The sequence below is a fragment of the Pinus tabuliformis genome, chromosome 6 (genome assembly GCF_031772625.1).
Source record: "Pinus tabuliformis cultivar Carrire ecotype Pingquan chromosome 6, CPIR1, whole genome shotgun sequence".
In the NCBI taxonomy this organism is placed as follows: Eukaryota; Viridiplantae; Streptophyta; class Pinopsida; order Pinales; family Pinaceae; genus Pinus; species Pinus tabuliformis.
Genome location: NC_142292.1, coordinates 1408369158 through 1408375062, shown reverse-complemented (window position 1 = coordinate 1408375062; position 5905 = coordinate 1408369158).

The window sequence follows — 5905 nt, the reverse complement described above, 5'->3', positions numbered from 1 at the left end:
TTTTTTTTACATCAATCTTGCACGTATACGTCAAATTTTTTCTCAAACCAACATATGTATGTGTGAAATGTGAAAAGGTTAAAACATTATATATGTTTTTTATATTTATTATGAAAATATATAATTATATGTTGGAATTTTGAAAAGTATATTTTAAAAGGAGCAGGAATTTTGAAAAGGGTATTTTAAAAGGAGGAAGGTCATTATTACTAAATTTTAAAGAGTAATAATTAAAGTTTTATTTTTAAGTGGAGTTTTTGTGTTTTGGGGCGTGAATTTGATTGAAAATGGAGACAATAGTTATAGATATTGAGAAGTTGAGCGGGACTAATTTTTCCCTATGGAAATCACAGATGGAGGATATACTGATTTTAAAGGATCAGTATTTTCCGATTGAGGGCACAATAAAGAAACCCTCATTGATGACAAATGAAGAATGGAATAAGCTAGATAGAAAGGCGATTGCAACAATCCGCCAATATTTAGCAAAGAATGTTTATTTCAATGTGTCTGGAGAAATGATGGCAGAAGGATTATGGAAGAAGCTCCATGACCTATATGAGAAGAACACGGCATCAAACAAAGTGTTATTGATGAAGAAGCTTTATAATCTCAAAATGAAGGAGGGTTCTTCAGTTGCTGAGCACTTGAATGCATTTAATATTATTACTAATTAACTTGCCTCTGCTAAAATCATTTTAGATGATGAAATTAGAGCCATATTGCTGATGTGTTATATGCCAGACAGTTGGGAAAATTTAATTGTAGCTATGAGCACTTCAGCAACCATAGAGACCTTGAAGTTTGATGATGTTAGCAGCAGTTTAATGAATGAGGAGTTGTGACACAAGTAACTTGCGGAAAACGAGGGAGGAGAGGATCTAGCTCTAGCTGATCGTGGTAGGAGAATGGATCGAGGCCGGCAAGGGCAATCAAGATCAAGAGGCCGATCAAAATCAAAGAGAGGCAGAATCATCTTCTTTCATTGTGGCAAACCAGGCACATGAAGAAAGAATGTCGATTCTGGAAGAAAGGACAAAAGGATCAGAGATCGTCTAGTACAAATCACGAGTCATCCAACACAAATGAAGGTGAGACTACTGCTGTAGCCACATATGGTGATGTGTTTTTTACTGTTTCGGTAGAGGATGCATGTGTATATACATCTAGTAGTAGCTTTGATTGGATCCTTGACTCTAGGGCATCTCACCATGTAACCCCATGCAAAGATAGTTTTGTTTCATATAATCCTGGTGATTATGGTAGAGTGCATTTGGGGAATAATCATTTTTGCAGTATTGTTGGAGTGGGAGATGTCCCGATCAAGATGAAATATGGACAAGATATATTCTTGAAATAGGTCAGGCGTGTACCAGAAATGTGCATGAGTTTAATCTCTATGGAACCATTGGATGATGAAGGCTATTCGACAAGCTTTGGAAAAGGAGGCTAGAAAATTAGCAAAGGTGCATTAGTCGTGGCCAAAGGACCCAAGACAGGAACATTGTACACATTGAAGACACTGATAGGAAAATCAGATTTGGCTGTTTTCACAAAAGAAGGAAATTCAGCAGATCTGTGGCATAAGCGTTTGGGTCACATGAGCGAGAAGGGCTTAAAAATCCTTGTTGGTAAAAATTTATTGCTAGGTTTGAAATCCTACAATATTGATCTTTGTGCGCATTGTATATATGGTAGAAAAAGAAGGGTTTCATTCCTTAGAGGTGGCCATGACAGAAATAAAAATGTGTTAGAATTGGTACACTCAGATGTGTTTGGGCCTGTTAACATCAAATCATTAGGAGGATCATCATATTTTGTAACATTTATAGATGATGCATCCAGGAAGGTTTGGGCATATACTATGAAAAGTAAAAGTGAAGTGTTTGGAATATTTCAAAAATTTCATGTTGCTGTTGAAAGAGAGACTATCAAATTTCTGAAGTGTTTAAAAACAGATAATGGTGGGGAATATTGCTCAAATGCATTTAAGGAATATTGTAATAGGTTTGGCATAAAGCATGAGAAGACTGTGTCTAGTACTCCTCAACAGAATGGTGTCACAAAAAGGATGAATCACACCATAATGGAAAAGATGTGAAGTATGTTGTCCAATTCTAGTTTGGAGAAGAATTTTTGGGCTGAAGCAGTCAGGACCGCTTGCTACCTCATAAATAGATCTCCAACTACAGCCTTGGATGGTGGTATCCCTGAAGAAGTTTGGACAGGTAAGAATTCGAATTATTCTCACTTGAAAATCTTTGGATGTGAAGCATTTGTACATATTCCCAAAGAAAATAGAACTAAGCTAGATGATAAATCTATGAAATGCATTTTTTTGGGATATGCGGATGAAGATTTTGGTTATCATCTATGGGATCCAGTCAAACATAAAATTATTAGAAGTAGGGATGTTATATTTAATGAGTCAGAAATATTCAAGAGGACTGTAGGTGAGTTGGAGGTCAAGAAGGTTATTGACAGGTTTGAAGAGCAGTAGGAAAACATACCACCAATACAAGAAAATGAAAAGAAAATTCAGGAGCATGAAGAACAACAAGTGGAAAATGATGAACAACAAGAAGAAGGAATCTTGCAGGAACCTTTACAGGAGATTCAACCTGATAATGCACCACCACAGTTGGTTCCCAGATCTTCTAGACCTCATAAGCCTTCACAAAGGTATCCTCCTTCAAACGATATTTTGTTGACTGATGAAGGTGAGCCTAATTGTTTTCAAGAAGCTTGTAAAGTCAAACACAATAAAGAATGGAAGAAAGCAATGGAAGAAGAAATGAACTCTTTGTAGGAAAATAAAACTTGGGAGTTGGTAAACCTCCCAAAAGGTAGAAAGGCTCTACAAAACAAATAGGTGTACATGATTAAGCATGAAGGTGACGAAAACAAGGAGAGGTATAAAGCAAGGCTGGTGGTGAAAGGTTTTTCCCACAAAGAAGGTATTGAATTCATTGAAATTTTCTCGCCTGTTGTTAAAATGTCATCCATTAGAGTCATTCTTGGTATAGTTGCTGCTTTAGACCTAGAATGTGAACAGTTAGATGTAAAAACTCCATTCCTTCATGGTGAATTGGAGGAAGAAATTTATATGGAGCAGCCAGAAGACTTCATAGAAAAAGGCAAAGAAGGCCTTGTTTGTAGGTTGAAGAAGAGTCTCTATGCGTTGAAACAGGCACCCCGACAATGGTACAAGAAATTTGATTCATTCATGTTGGAACATGGTTTTCAGAGGTTGGAAGCTGACCATTGTGTCTATATCAAGAGGTATGATCAAGGAAAGTATATCATATTATTGTTATATATGGATGACATGTTGATTGTTGGGCATGATAAGAATAAGATCAATAGATTGAAGAAATATTTGGGTAGCAAATTTGCAATGAAGGATTTGGGACCAGCACAACAGATATTGGGCATGCGGATTATGCGTGACAGGAAAAACAAAAGGTTGTGGTTGTCACAAGAAAAATATATCAAGAAGGTGCTTGAAAAGTTTAATATGAAGGATGCCAAGCCAGTTGGTACACCCCTTGCAGCCCAATTCAAGCTGAGTATTAAATTATCTCCTAGTGATGACAAGGAGAAAGAAAAGATGAGAAAGATTCCTTATGCTTCAGAAATTTGTAGTTTGATGTATGCCATGGTATGCACACAACTAGACATTGCATATTCAGTGGGAGTAGTGAGTAGGTTCCTTGCCAATCTAGGCAAACAACATTGGCAAGCAGTAAAATGGATTTTGAGGTATCTCAAGGGTACTAGTCATTATTGTTTATGTTTTGGTCATGATGAGACTATGCTTGAAGGATTTACAGATGCGGATATGGCTGGAGATATGGACACTAGAAATTCCACTACAGGTTATTTGTATACATTTGCAGGTGCAGCAGTATCTTGGGTGTCAAGGCTACAAAGAATAGTAGCCCTCTCTACAACAAAAGCAGAGTACATAGTTGCAACAGAAGCTTGTAAAGAGATGTTGCGGATGCAGTGATTCCTATGAGAGATAGGAATAAAGCAGGACAAGTATGTGTTATATTGTGATAGTCAAAGTGCCATTCACTTGGTGAAAAACCCAACATTTCATTCAAAAACCAAGCATATTGACTTAAGGTACCTTTGGATTCAGCATGTGTTGGAGGAAGAACAATTATCCTTAGAAAAGATCCATACAGATAGGAACCCTGCTGATATGCTCACTAAGATTCTAACATGAAATAAACATGATTTATGTAGAGGCATGGTAGGACTCGGTGTGACTTGATGACTCTTATTTGGCTTCAAGTGGGAGAATGTTAAGTGTGAAGCCAAATTCATGAATCACATGCAGGATTCTGGATTCTTCTACACTGCCAAAAGTTTCTAGATCTCCAGGATTCTAGATCTTTCTACACCGCCATTAGTTTCTAGATCATTCGAGATCTCCATCTGAATCACATATAGGATTCTAGATCCTTCTTCAGCCTTTATAAATTTGTAAAGCTTGTTATGTAATGCAAAGTGATTTCTGTTCTCTAGTGATTGTTCTATTCCATTGTTTCTAACTGAGTAATCTTGTTGTTTCTCCATTTGTCTGTCTCTGTGAATTATTCTCTGCTATTGTCATCTAAGTCTCTGAGTATAAATCTGTTGTGCGTTATGAATGCTCTGAACTAACAAAATAATGGGGAGATTCACTAAGAAAATTAGATTGTCATAGTGTTGGTATAATTTCATATGATGTTATGAAATAGGCTTGTTGAAATATGGTACAAGGAGATGGATCCAATGCTACATAGCCCAAATTGGGTGAACCATGTATATATGTTTCTCTTTTGTTTTATGCTTTTATGTGTTTGTTTCTTCACAATATTTTATATGTTCAATTGTTCTATTAATTAATTTCTAACAATTGGTATCAAAGCCAAAGGTTTATTTGCTTGAAAAAATTGCAATAACGAAGAGTTCCTCATTCGAGTGCGAGTAATGACTAAAGCTGGTAGGTTTAGGGTTGATAAATTCAATGTCCAAAACAACCAGCTATGGAAGATACAAATGGAGGACTATTCGTATCAAAAATATACCTACCATTGAGTGGAAAAGTAAAGAAGTTGACAAGTATGATGAACGAAGAATGGGATAATTTTGACAAAAAGACACTAGGAACAATATCAATTATTTGGAGCACCCCCTCGCCCTTGAAGTGACAATTAGATGAAAAATTACCTTGTAAAATATTTTAATTCTGTAGTAAATCTGGGTCATTCATTAGACGAAAGATCTGATAGTAGAAGTTATGTTAATTTAGGTTTTTTTTTCCCTAGAAGACAACCCTCGATTTATATGAGGGAATTGTATTGAGGCCATGTAATATTATTTGTGTGAAGAAAAGAGGAGAGTCTTTGTGAGAACAAATATGAAATTACAACAGAATTATTGTAGGTTGTATCTCTTCATTTTGTTGAATAATATAAAAGGAAGGACTGGTTGTTTCTCCATGGACATAACCCAAATTGGGTGAACTATATATATATGTTTCTCTTTTGTTTTATGCTTTTATATGTTCCATTATCCTATTAATTAATTTCTAACAATCGGTATTAGAGCCAAAAGGTTTATTTAGTTGATAAAATTGTAGGAAATAAAGGCTCCTCATTCGAGTGGGGGATGGGGGGGCTACAATTATTTCGAGCCATCCCTCCCCTGCCCCTGAAGCGACAATTAGATGAAAAATTATCTTGTAAAATATTGTAATTCTGTAGTCAATTTGGGTTGTTCATTAGATGAAATATCTGACAATAGAAGTTATGTTAATTTAGTTTTATTTGCCCTAGAAGACAACCCTCAATTTATATGAAGGAATTGTATTGAGGCTATGTATTATTATTTGTGTGAAGTGTTATCACTT